A 14,421-nucleotide genomic window follows, 5' to 3' on the forward strand; every position below is an offset into this window, starting at 1 on the left:
TCCCCTTTCAGTCTGCCAGTTCCTCTGTGCATATGCAGTCTTGGGCATGCTACCAACATGTGCATTGGTCAACTGAGGCCACATGGTTGGAAAACCTGAGTCAGCCACCCACCCAACGGCGTTCAGTAAGTATATTTGCAGAGATGGGGCTTTAAGGGCCTGAAACTGTAGACACAGGTTTAGATTTCGAACCATTTTAGCATTGGAAATGTAGAATAAACTATGGAAATGTTCAAGCTTTGTATGCATGTTTGTGTCTGGCACATTCAAACACTACCAGGAATTTGGCAGATACTTGCTCTTTCCCTGTGGCCGACGTGCAACAGAAGAGAAGCAGCACAGTGGAGACTAATACAAGGACTACTGTATAGCTGATTGCATTTCTGTGGAAATCAGGGATATGTTCGGGGATGCTGCAGCATACGTGTCCATGCGGGCAATTTCTGCAAGTGGCAGAACTTTGTCCAAGAAAAGTCATTAGTAAGGGCAGCTTTCATAGTTAACTGTACAATAGGGGTTCTACTTTCTTTCTTTCCATTTCTTTTTTGTATTCAGATACTTTTATTGTTTTTTTTATAGACAAAGATTAAGCACTCTGTATATACTTCAAATGCAACAATCCTGATAAAACATGTCGATGATTGGGTAGAATCCCATAAACAAGGAAAATCAAACTCCCCCACCCCCTCTACCCACCCTAAATTCATTCCACAAGTGCCCAGAGCAGGGATGCCATTTCACCATACTGCCAGGGGTAGCAGAAGTGACATCACACGACCCTTGACCTCTAATGACATCACAGAAGAACAAGTTACTTACCCATAGTAACGTTCTTTCGACTGGATGTACAACCGACATATTCCTCTTATATTTCCATATTCCGCTTCAGCTGCTTTGGAAAAATAATTCCAGCAGAGGGCGCTGTGCATCGATGTCGGTTGACTCGATGTCCCTCGCACGCCTCTGTCTCGATGTCGACACCATTGATGGTATAAAGCGTGCGCAGCGACCGTCGGCTTCAGTTCCATTTTTAAAGCATGTATAGGATATCCCACACCGACAGTTACTTCTCCGTAAAGAGCGAAGACTGCAATCATATGGAAAGTTCTACTGCAGGGCAGGTTGGGAGGGGTGATGAGCAATAGGTGGGAGGAACATCCAATCGAAATAAGATTACCATGGGGAAGTAACTTGTTCTTCGAGTGGACTGTGTCCTCCCACGTATTTCTCATTTTATGAGAAACTCCCAAAGCAGTGTATGTATTCCTGGAGGAGGGAGTCAGAATTTTCTTCAAAAAGTTCCTTCATAGGTCTGTGTGCACAGAATTTAGCACTGCCTTTTTCCAAATAAACCTTCCAGGCTTGAGGAAGAGTCCAGATTATAGTGTTTGGTAAAAGCGTGTACAGACGACCATGTGGCTGCCGCTTAAATATCTCTAATTGCGACATCCCCCTGTAATGCAGAGGAGGTAACCATGCCCCTCGTTGAATGAGCTCTGAGACCCTCCGGGGTCTTGTGTACTCAGACCTCAGAGAGGTTTTGAGGTGACTGGAGCCGTGGTTGATGGTAAAGCAGCTGCTGCCTGAACGGTTCTAGCACCTCTTCCCCGTCCACCACAGGGAAATCTTTACTGACCTTTTTGATTGGACAGTCCTCTCCCCCTTCCAACTGAGGAGTAAAAGCGAATGGACCTTTCCCTCCAAGGTGTGCCAGTGGGGCGGTTTTATGTCTGTCTAATAGCAGCACCAAGGGACTTTGCTGCTGCTGCTGCTGCTTTAGAGGTCTGCAATTTCTCCAGACTCTTGTCAGCCTTGTTACCAAATAAATGTGCGCCATCAAAGGGCATGTTGGGCAATCTGGATTGCTTATCGGGAGCAAAACTGGACTTTAACCAGGCAAATCTGTGCATATCTGTATTAGCCGCCATGGACCTGCTGATGCCGTCAGCAGTGTCGAGACCTGTCTGGAGAGATTCGCACATTGCATCTTTCTCATCCATGACTATATTTAAAAATCTGTCTCTTTCAGCCCCTTCAGGGATATGATCAGCCGCCATTGCTACACATTCCAAAATAGTAATTTTAAGTTACTCACAGTAGTAACTAACATACTCCTAGTCCATAGTGCCCTTTCCTGCATACTGTATTGGGTGTCCCTTGCTAGGGACGGGAGACTGCGTCCCTCACTAGAGATGGGAGACAGAACCTTTTTCACCAGAAAAATCAACTTCCCCTTTAAATTTAGATGCGCCGGACACGGCCCTGGCAGCACATGACTCCGCCCACAGCGCCACTCCTCTGTCCCCTTTGACGCATCAACAATATTACCATTGCCTAATGACACTAATTTTATTAGGGGGGAGGATAGTGGGACATATGAAGGAAAGGGAACTATGGACTAGGAGTATGTTAGTCACTACGGTGAGTAACTTATAATTACTCCTACATCCAGTCCCCTTTCCTCCATACTTTATGGGCGATTATAACTCAATGTAGCCGCAGGGTGGAGAGCTGCCCCTCCATTCCTTAACGCTCCCTCTCCAAATGCCACGTCTGACTTGGAGCTGGCATCCAAGCAGCAGTACTTGCAGAAGGCCGAGGGCGTAGCCCATTTAGCCGCCTTGCCGGACGTGCCTCTGGAACGCAACCGCTGTAGCCTTGGCCTCTGATAGCGTGGGCATGCATATTTTCCGGGAGAGGCTTGTGCTGCCCCTCGTAGGCCTCCTAAATGACCTTAACCATCTACCTTGCTATGGAGGGCTTTGACTCACCGAATGTGACAAAGAGAGCATCGGATTTGAAGAAGCTCTTGGTTCTGTCCAGGTAGAATTTTAGAGTGCGCCTGACTTCTAGACAGTGCAGAACCCTCTGAGCGTCGCCCTTAGGGTCCAGGAAGAACATAGGTAACACTATCTCCTCATTCAGGTGAAAAGAGGAGAGCACCTTAGGTAAGGATGCAGGGTGAGTTCTAAGCATCACCTTGTCCTTATGAAAAGTAGTATAAGGCTCTGAAGCCACACGTGCCTCTTTTTCACTGACCGTGCGTGCAGATTTGATTTAAGTCCCAACACGAGGGCTATCTTAATGGTGACTACCCAGATGTCCATGAATGCCCAAAAGCGGCTTCTTGATAGACAGGTAGAGCCTGGAGAGGCCAGCCAGGTGTCTTAACCACTGGATTAGAGGATGAAAATACTACCTCCTCTGAGTTCCAGTAAGTTCAGACTGCCACCAGATAGGTGCAACATGTGTCCACCTGCACCCCAGAGAGTGCGAGGTGTGCAGAGAAGGATAGGACGTTTTCCAACGTACAGGTCAATGGATCGACCTCCTTTAATTCAGCCCCGTGGCAAAACCTAGTCCACTTGCTTTTGTACTGGCTTCTGGGGTAGTATCACTCCTAGCGCCTTGTATAACGCCTAGGTTAGCATGTGACAGATGTAGATGTCTTAGTGGGACCTGTTCAGGAACCACACTGCAAGGGTTAACTTCTGGGGGCGGGGTGGTTGACCGTGCCACCCGGCTGTGAGAGTAGGTGAGCTGGGCCCAGCGGAAGGTGCACCGGGGCCTGCTCCGACAGACTGAGTAGTTACGAGAATGATGGCCTCGCGGCCCACCATGGAGCATCAGGATGATACGGAGATACCGGGCTTCCCTGATCTTTCAGGTCACCCTGTGCACCAGGGGAGTGGGAGGGAAGGCATATGTGTTCATGTTGTTGCATCGCGTCGCCCAGAGAGCCCCAGCCCGGACGCAAACTGGGGACACCTCCTGTTGCATCAGGTGGCAAAGAGATCCATCTGAGGATGACCCCATCTGTTGAAGATCTCCTGAAGGACCTGTTAGTTCAACTGCCATTCGTAGCTGTCCGCACCCAGCCTACTGAGCCTGTCTGCCTCAAGGTTGGAGTCCCCCGGGAGGTGAATTTGCTGCAAAGTGCATGTTGTTTACCAGAGCCCACTCCCAAATGTTGATTGCTAGAGTGCAGAGGGGAGGAGATCTGGTGCCACCCTGCTTGTTGATGGAGCTGTCCGTTTGAATGAGGATCGTCTTCCCACTGATCATCAGAAGGAAGGCTTTGATAGCGAGCCAGATGGCCATCAACTCGAGCCAGTTGATGTGGCCCTCCCGCTCCTGAAGAGACCAAACTCCATGGACACTGTGGCTGTCCAGGGTGGCTCCCCACTCTTCCAGGGATGAATCTGTGGTGATGGTAACCTGCGGTGCTGGTTGCCAAAACGGTCTGCCTATTCGCAAGTTGTAGTCTGTGGTCCACCAGACTAGGTCCTGGTGGAGACGAGGTGGGATGCTGACCAGCTCCGCCTGGGAACCCTTGTCCTGACTCATGGAAACTGGGAAGGGCAACTATCATTTTGAGCCTCGTGTGTGGCACTGCCAGGAGACATGCCGCCATGTTGGTACCACCACGCCAAGGTCACTACTGAGGAAATGCCCCGTGGCCCCCTTCATGGCTGTGATTCTCTCAGAGCTTGTATGTCATCTAGCTATGGATAGGCGTGGTGACCTTGGGGCCTGAGAAGGGCTGCCACTGCGTTCATCAGTCTCGTAAAGATCTGCGAGCCGAATTGAGGCCAAAGGGTAGAACCTTGTATTGGAAATGGAAACCCATTATCCTGAACCTCAGGAAGGACCGATGGGGTTGCCAGATGGGGACGTGTAAGTACGCATCTTTCAGATCCAGGGAGCACATCCAGTCTCCCATGCACAATGTCTCTGCAATAAGCGCTGGGGTAACCATCTTGAACTTTTGAAGAGAAAGGGCAAGGTTCAGGATGGAAAAGTCCAACACAACTCTCAGGCCCGCCTGGTGGTTCTTATGTATGGCAAAAATCTGTGAATAGAAACCCAGACCACGCTGGGAGGCTGGGACTTGCTTCACTACCTGACTGGCTAAGAGTGAGCGAATTTCCGCCAACAGAGTTGCTGTCCCAATCTATGATATCAGCGGGGAGGAGAAGGAGGTAGAGGTAGGTGGAAGCCTGTGGACACTATGGATAGTATTCAGGGGTCCTCACTCAAACCTTGCACGCCAGCGATGGGAGTGAAGGGCAAGCCTTACCCCCACCAGAGACTCGTGGATCCGGATTAGCATGTCATGCCTTTTTTCCGTCTGAGGCTGGGGCTGAGGAGGGGGACTGGAAAAAGCCCTTCTGCACTGCCTTGTGCGGCTTGTGGCGGTGCTGGCTCGGAGATCGGTCGGCTGCCTGGACCGTCTTTCCTGGAAGCCCTAGAACCCTCCTAAGGATCGACCCTTGTCAGAATGCTGGTGCGTTTGGCTGTAGGCTTTAGGGGTGGACTTTGTGAGGATGGATAAGGATTTGGCAGTCTAGGAACTGTGCTTTTTATCAAGTTCCTCCTCCGTAATGGAATGGAACAGATCGCCACCCTCTAATGGAAGGTCCAGTATGCGCTCATGGACATAGGGTTGAACTTGGTCGCCCGTAGCCAGGCCGTTCTTCTCATGTCCGTAGCAATGCAGATGACACGACCTGAGGTGTCAATATGAGCCACCGTGAACTCCATTGCAACAATTTTGGTTTCCGCCAGTCCCACATTGGAGAACGCCTGAATCTGTACCGGAAGTTCCGTAAGGAAGTCAGCTATTTCCCGCTAGAGCCTTAGTGTCCATATTGGACTGACAAAGATGAAGCGAAGCGGTGGAATAGATTTTCTTTCTGTATGCTTCCAGGATCTTCTCCTCCTTACCCAGGAGTGCAGAGGCTGATGTAGCCAAGGACGTTTGTGGCTTGGAGTAGATTGAGGCTGCAGTAATCACGGAGGCGTGTGGCTGAGGATGTGCCGACAGGCAAGAGTGGATCCCCCCTCCATCTGCCTATACTTGGCGTCAAGACGCCCGTTGATAGGTTGCGCCAAATGAGGTTTAAGCAATCCTTTTTTGGCCAGTGCCACCATGTCCTTTTGCATTGGAATCCCTGTTCTAGCCATGGGGCGTAGAGTGAGGACCTCCACCAAGACCCCTGCCTCTGGTTGTTCACCCTCATGCTGTAGAAGCCCCAAGTATTCTGCTAGGCCCGCGAGCCGCTCATGAAATGCCTTGGCTGACGAAGGTGTGTCGGGATCCTCCTCCTCATTGGTGTCCACCAACGTGTGCTGCTGGTCAGGTGCAGCTGGAGGAGTGCTGGGAGCCGGCAGCTGCTGCGGCGGCTGATGGGGAGCTTCCGGGATTACTGGAGGCATGGGGGCCGGTGTAGTAGGAACTGGCATGGGCAGCTGGGGCAGCATAGAAACCGGAGGCACTGGAACCAAGGGCAGAGTGGCTGTGGGTGCTAGAGGCATGTCCTGGATCACATCTTTGAGGATGATGCCCATCTGTGGATGCCTCATAAGCGTCAGTACTTTTCCCAAAAAACTGTCCTCACACGCCAGTGGAGCTTTTGGTGCTGCGGGGATGGGCGGCAGGCCATGAGGGTACAGAGACCTGGGCACACTCTGTCTTGCTGTGTGAGGGGTGTATCTGCCCTGTGACGCTGAAGGGTATGCAGTAGGCCACGTGCCCGGCGAAGACGGGTCACACCTGGAAACTCGTTCCCCTTACCTGTTCCCCCAAAGGGGGGTGTGTCGGACAGGCCACCATTTTGTTTTCGCACAGTGACATTTTGTCAGGTTGCATGCCACGTGCCTAAGTCGCGGTGCTTGCTGCACTGGGCCCGTCCTCTTCCTGGACTCTTGGCAGTGAAGGTTGAGGCCTACCCTGCACCTCAGGACGGGCCTGGTAGGCTCAGTGCCCTCGGCTGAGTCGCCGATAGTGCTGGGTGCAGGCACCCCCTCAGACATCTGTCCGGTACTTGGGTGTAGCCCCTTGGGTGGAAACCCAGTAATAGAACCTTGCGGTCCCTCAGCAGCGTCACGGTAGGATCTTGCGACCCCTCGGCCTGGAGGCCTGTAGCTGAATCAGCCTCAGAACCTGCACTGGTGCTAGAACCCGATAGGTCCATCCCGCTCGGCCGCTTCCTGGGGAAGGAGTCACCCTTGTGGGGTGCATATGAAAACAGTGCCCCTACCTTGGGCCTGGACTTGTGCCTGACAAATTCATTCAAGTCCTCTGGAGGCGACCTTACGAAGAGCTTCCTCCACTGAGCTAGCCTGTTCTTCTGAGAGCATGGTGTAAGCACGTCACACACTGTACAACCCGCCCAGCCGTGGTTGGGCTGAGGCAGCGGAGGCAAAGAGCATGGGAGTCAGACGTAGGGAAGAGCCCCATGCAGGCTGGACACCTGCTGAAGCCTGCCGACGTCGACATGCATGGGGGAGGAGCATGGTGTCAGAGGACAGAGATATCTGAATAAAGACAAGAAAAAAAGAAGACAAAAGTACTTCTCCGGGGAGGAGCGCGTGGAATTACTAGGCCAGAGGCCTAACCCAGGAGTGCTGGTGAAAGCAGTACGTTCCTGTCGACATGGAAAAGAGGACTGGGGAGTGGCACCGGTGGGCATAGGCATGAGAGTCGCGCATGATCCCAGGGCCGCATCCGAGCGCGCATCTAAATTTAAAGGGTAAATTCATTTTTCTGGTGAAAAGGGTTCCGTCTCCCATCCCTAGCGAGGGACGCCCTATACAATAAAGGACGGGACATAGGAGTATGAGTGAATCTGGGCAACGTGCACATAGCATTTGCTAACTTTAGGGCCATACTTCCTGCAGAGAAAACTTTCTTGGCCCAAGTGTGCTAAAGCTTGCCATCTCTGTCTGGGTGAATAGTTGGGTATGCATTCTGTTTAGAGGTTGATGTGGCAACTTGTACCATTAAACTTTCAAGAGTGGGGTGCTAATGTTAATTAAGTGGCATCACTGCTCGACGCCCTGTATTTTGATGTAAATTTGTATTCACTGCTGGAATCAATTTTGGCATCTTTCAATTTGTACTCACTCTCCTTTGCAATGCCACATGAAAAGGAAGAATAGGATCCTCCTGGGGTCCTTTATCTAGGATTTCAGTCTGATAATCCTGTTCATATATTGGTGTGGTTCTTTTCCACCCCATAAATTCTACCAGCATGGACAGTAAATGTCTAGAAGACCCTTCAGCATGTTCAGTAGGGTCCGGTATCCTAAACTCTAACCCTGGAACGTATCTAGTCCACTTGCATTTTGAAGGGTCTCCTGTATATTTTTTATCCTCGATTCCTCCGAGATCAAAGGCTAAGGAACCCCCAGGTGTGCAATACTGAAGACCAAAAAGTTGTGAATCATCTGAAAAATTTTCTGCTTCTTCATTAATCGAAGAAAGTGACTCAAAGAAGTCCTTTCTTGGTCATGGTGTAAAGACCTTTTCTGCGATCCTTGATGGCGTCAATGTTGGTGCCAAAATCTTCGACAGTCGATGTCGAGGGCTTCAATGCTTTTGGCGTCGAGGACTTGTTATGGTCCGATGAGTCTTTCGACGCCATCGGTGCCAATGATTTCTTCCTCAAGGCTGGAGAAGCTGATTTCGTCGGGCATTTAACCCGTTCTGGGGAATAACTCAACAACGAAGACAGCGACCTATGATGCCTTTTCCTCGAACGTCGTGAAGATGAACAGTCATGAGAACCACTGCGTGATCTCGATCTATTCGTCTTTTTACGATGGGAAGAAATATTTCTCGACTCGTCTGAAGAATGGGATTTTGACCTACCTGCTGCTAATATTCCACTTCGTTCTTTCATGGCTTTCGTTGTCATCGATAGGCAGGCCTTAAAGTCGAAGGTAGCGTGAGAGAAACCGAGACACCACAGACACACCCGATTGGAGTCCGTAAGGGGCATCTTCGCCCCACAATCTTGGCACTTCTTAAACCCCAATCTCAGAGTCTAAAATGCCTTCGGCACCAAGTTGAAGAGAGCGGAGGCAATCGAGATCATAGCATGAAAAGAGCAGACCTCATGCAGTGGTGAGGCCCTAGTGGGCACGTTGGCACCCAGGGGTTCCTACGACTGCCAGGACATAGTCATCGGACTCATCGGTATGAGATGCCATAGAGCCTGTATCCAGACCAGTGGCAATGCTCCTCCACTACAGGGATCAAAGGCCGGCGGTGTGGCCTGACGTCTCGGGCCAGACAGGTCCTTTGATTTACACTTTGGCCTGGAAGGGCTCCTGGCTGGAGGCCTTCTGGTACTCTGGGTTGGAACAGGCACAGGAGTAGCAAGTAGCCTCAGTTAGATCTCTGATACCAAAGTGTGCAGGGTCGCAAGGATGTCAGAAATGCCCCTGGGAGCTGGCTGACGCGTGAGAGGGACAGTCAGCATTGGCTCTGGGCTGAAGCGCCTCTTTGGGCTAGATAGCCATTCAGCGTCCAAGGACACTTTACCACGACCCTTCCCGTGGTCCGAGTAGTAGTCCTCCGGCAAGTTCACATCATCAGAGCTCGTGTAGAAGTGCACAGTGTAAAGATTCCTATGTCGTGCAGGAGAGAAGTCTTTTCACCTGTGAGGCTGATTCTCGTGGTTGCAGAGCAGCAGACATGCAGTTGACTGAAGCAAGAATTAATTATCCAGCCAGGGTTTCGGGAGTGAAAGGAGCTTGAAAACAGTGTGGCCGGACTAGAGACACCTTTGCAGTAGAAGGGTATGGGTCCTCAGTGAGCCAGAAGTAGTAGAAGTTGTGGCAGAAGTCGGTAAAGCAGTGCAACCCACAGAGCAATTGTTTAAGAAGCCGGTGAGTGAAGCAGAGTTTTCTAACAAATTGCGCAATCCTTGACGGTAACAGTATTCAGCTCCCTGTGAACTTGCGTAATACCTTAAGCGATTAGAATTTGTTTGTTGCTTCTAAAATACTTTGAAAAATGGGAATGTATCCCTCGTGTATAAAGGTAAAGCCTTTTACTCACTTGAGAAGCTAAAGTGACCAAAATCCATTGTTCTGCTATTTTAAGAAAATGATTGCTTAAAGAAGTGGTTGTGTGTCCCTAATGGAACGTTACTGGTACCATTGCCAAATACCTAACATTCACAATACAAGAGTTACAATCTTTAACTTGTGAAAACTACATCAGAGAATGGTCATGTGTGCCTAATTGTTATTCCCAAAGGAGACCTGAACTCTATTCTTTACTTTCACACAGAATACAATTAATTACCAATCTTTAAACCCTGAAAACTATATCAAGAAGTGGTGGTGTGCGCCTAATCCTGAACTTCAAAGGCAGACTTTATTCAAACACAACCTATCTTTCATTTTTTAAAAAGGTTAAAGTGTATAACAATTGAAGAAGACGGCCAGCATTGCCAAAGCCAAGAGTTTCCCCTTATTCCCACTGAAACTAGAGTTGAGAAGCAATCCAACTGTACTCTGGAGGTGAAAACAGTGGATTGGCATAATATACAAGTTTGCACATATTGCCTTAAGCCAAGAGAGAGGCACCAAGGCTTTTGGGTAATTACTTGGGCTAATCACTGTCAGGAAGGTGCAGATAAAGTTGGAAAAGGGAGACTGGCTGCTTGTAAAGACTATTTTAAAGTTGACACACCCTGTAGTGCCAGAGACTGTGGAAGACAGAGAAGTGAGTCTCCAAGGCAAACACAGGTTATTATTGTTGTGGCAGACAGACGAAAAGCAAAGAGGTTCCCCCTTCTGGAGAGAGTTATCCAGAGGAAAAATGCCTTGCCTACTTGAAGTTGTTGAAGTACTTTGAAGTATATCTTGTCAAAGCCTGTGTAAAAGTACAAATCCCTGAAGCTGTGGTAGTAGTCCAAAATACTGAAGCAGTAGTGGTATATCTGATTGTCAGTGGATGTAGTATTGTAGTAATCCAAACCACAATGAGTACCGAGACAAAGGCGATTGTTCTCATAGTAACTGAAGCAGTATTAAAGTGAAAGTTGAAGCAGTAGTACTACGAAGTCATCCTGACCAATAAAACATTGTCAAGTAGAAATGAAGCCGTTAAAGTTACACTGGGAAGTTATTCTGACAAAGATATCATTGTGAACTTCAAAACTGTAACCAAGAGAATACAAATTGTTATCCAAGAACTGTATAACACTGGTATTAGTAGATATTCCATTTCTTTTTTTAACTATGGAAAATCTTCTTGAGAAAAGGGACAAAGCGGTGTGGCCCGATTTATTATTTGTGCTATTTGGAGGCAGTGGAAAGTGGATATTTCACCAAAAAGAAGAGATTTGCTATTGGAACTTTGGTTAAACTTTTTCATTGACATGTGTTTCGTTGGTTGAACACTAACGTATCTGACTTTGCATCCTCGGGAAGGGAAATCACCCAGGATACTACAAGTTTATTCAGATAGTGTGAATGTTGTTCATGTGATGTGTCATTGCCATATATTTTCTTTGTGTATTTGTTGCTTAGTTTGATGGCCAGTTATTCTATGTTATGTGTATTCCCTTAGCTATGGTTAGGCAGGGCAATCCTCTTTAATAAAATGGCAAATGTTGGTAAATCAACAAACAGTTGTCCGCCCACATTACTAATCCCTCACAACAGGCTCCTTCGCAGGATCTCTTGGACTCGTCAGGGACACTTATTACGTAATGAGCAAAGACCAGCTCAACTGAATATTGCAATTCATGCACTAACCTGGTTGGGTTGGTGATCCTGAAGCAGCAACGGCAGAAGTAAGAGACCCCCTGAGGACCCTGCCCCCACACCGCAATCGAACAGCCCACGGTGAAAGGAGCACGAGCCCCAGGGAAACCCTCTGGGGAAGAAAACCCTGGACGATCTAGACGAGTGCCTCTCGGGTCGATGGATGCCTTCTGTTGTGAATTCTCGGTTGTGTGGGAAGCCGGGACTCTAAAGGGTAAGAAGAATGATTGGTGAGTGTGTGATTGATAAGAGATGGAGTGTTTGAGATGGAAAGAAAGGAGAAAGATCTTACGGGAATTCCAGTACCAGGAAAGACTCTACATGGAGCGAAGAAAATACCTGGAAAGGGAACCCGTCTGGAATAAATCTCCCAATTGCTCCGGGGGATCCTGTAATGGGAGGTGAGTAAGTGCAGGAAATGGAATAAAGTAGGAACAGAGGAAGGGGAAGAGACAACTCACTGTGTTAGGCGGGAGGAGGATCAAGAGTTCGCCCGATCGGGGACTGAAAGAAGGAGAGGAGGCTGGATTCGGCAGACCCGGAAATACGGGCGAACTTAGGCGAATCGCAGGGAAATGGCACTGAAAAGATGCTCTATGGTACAAAATAGAGTGGTTAGTATAAGAAGAAAGAAAAAAGGAGAAAGAAGGTTAGAGGAAACTGATTCTCCCTAGATGCGAACTTACGGAGCGTCTCTGAAAACAGTAGCGACGCAACGAAGAGAGCCCCGCTTCTGCTTTAAAGGGATCACATGACTTGCATCCGACGTTCGTTGAGGACGTGGAAAGACTAGACCGCTAATACTTGTACAGGCAGAATTGGCTGACTTCAGTGAGGCGGAGCGTTGTATTGAACCACAGAACCTTTTCTTATAAAACAATGACCATCGCCTAAATGGTGTAACAACACTCCCCCCAGCCTTGAGATAGTCTAAGCGGGTGGTAGCCGCTCCTCGGCCTTACCCGAATCCTTTAGGAGTGAGGCGATGATGGGTGCCACGACTTTCACAGCCAAAGCCATACGCCGTGGAGACAAGGCCACACGCGGGGTAGATGGCATGGTCATAGAGACCACCGTTGTTGCCAAATCCCCTTTCGACGAAGTCATGATGGTCATCAACTGAGTCGTCATAGAGGTAGATTCCGGTGCCCTCGTCGACATGATGGTCAACAAAGTAGATGCCCTGGACGATGAAGCTGTCTTCGACAGTCATCTTGGTTGCAGACAAGGTTGTTGACAGGGGGCGAGAGGAGCCACCCGAGGACTTCTCCTTTGTAGCCTTGTCTGAGGACACCAATTGGAGCTTTAATGGGGTCAAGGACTTCTTCATGAAAGGAGCACCCCTAGGCTGGCAGTAGATGTAGACGGCGACAGTGAACATGTCCTTCCTGAACTGAGACCACATCCATGGCTAACCCTGCGAGATCTGTAGTGTGGTGTGGTGTTTAGCCTACTTTTGCCCCCCCCCTATGCAAGGGCGTCCTTAAAGGACTTTGTCCTCTTTCCAGAAGGAGTTCGCTCACGAGACTGGCTGTACTGGATGAGGCATGATCATGTAGGGAGGCCGCGTCAGAGGCCTTCCACCAACTTGAACCACACTGCCAACCTGCTGTAACGGTCCTTTCCCGTCTTCTTCGACATTAATTAGTCCACATTTCACGCATATCTTGAAGAGACCCCTCTTCTCTTCGGACATGATGGAAGGCGAGAAGCAGGCCCAAGTATCAGCCTTTTCGAAAAATCTTAAACGAGAAGATGCGCAATGTAAGATGATCTTCGCCGACAACGGATCCCTGCTGCCGGTAGTCGACCGACGGTCGTACGTACGTACGTACGTACGTACGTACGAACGAACAAACAAACTAAGTCGGTCAAAAAATAATCAAGCTCGGGAAACTTAAAAAGAAAACCACTGCAATTATAAATACAACTGCATTGTATTTAAGACTGCAGCTGCTTTCGTTTTGAGTCTCTCTGGCTCCTCCGAGCCGGGGAAGCCCGGGAGACCCAAAACGAAAGCACCCACATTTAGAAATACAATGTTGTTGTACTTCTAAATGCCGTGGTTTTCTTTTTAGTTTCCCGAGCTCCCCCGATCCGGGAGAGCCTGGGAAACATAGAAAGAAAACCACTTCAATCATAAAAACAGCCGAGTTGTATTTATGATTACGCTGGCTTTTGTTTTTAGTCTCCCGGGCTCCTCCGAGCCAGGGGAGCCCAGGAGACTCAAAGCAAAAGCAACTGCAATTATAAATACAACGTTGTTGTATTTATGATTCCCATGGTTTTCTAACCACGGTAATCATAAATACAACACCCTTGTATTTATAAAAGCACTTCTCTGCTCTCCAGCACTAATGAAGCAAAAGCCACCTGCCGGTAGCTTTTATTACAGCGGCTTTTGCTTCATTAGTGCCACAGGGCAGAGATTAACAAGCACATGAGGCTCGTCTATTTCACAAAATGGACGCCTCCTAGTGCTTGATACAAAGGGGTTTAAACATTATTTGTGTAACATTTTACATAGGAAATTTAATTAAAAAGATGTTTAGTATACATTTTTTTTAATTGCCCATCTTTTAAGAACATAACATTTTTGAGCACACTGTTCCTTTAAGCGATAGGACTGCTGAATTTGCCTCATCTAACGGAAGGGCTTTCAACACCCCCCCATCCCCTTCATGACAACTGACGATATGTTCTCTATGTCTCTATGCACGTTTTCTTAAGTGCTTTATTTAATTTGCATTCCTCTGCTTTTAGTCCAAAACGTAATTCATCAGACTCCGTTTTATGTGCCACTCCTAATGCTATAAAATCTCCCAATTACAGCCTTACATGCTTCCCATACAA

The 14,421-nt window shown here is 48.6% G+C and overlaps 1 protein-coding gene across 30 annotated transcripts in view; it reads right to left on the minus strand.

The window, feature by feature from the left end:
- MAP4 (microtubule associated protein 4) overlaps positions 1 to 14,421 on the minus strand; it is a 2,534,981-nt gene that overhangs the window by 849,302 nt on the left and 1,671,258 nt on the right. The gene's annotated exons all lie outside the window — the stretch shown is intronic.

The sequence above is a fragment of the Ambystoma mexicanum genome, chromosome 2p (genome assembly GCF_040938575.1).
Source record: "Ambystoma mexicanum isolate Mex_15411 chromosome 2p, UKY_AmexF1_1, whole genome shotgun sequence".
NCBI classification, from domain to species: domain Eukaryota; kingdom Metazoa; phylum Chordata; class Amphibia; order Caudata; family Ambystomatidae; genus Ambystoma; species Ambystoma mexicanum.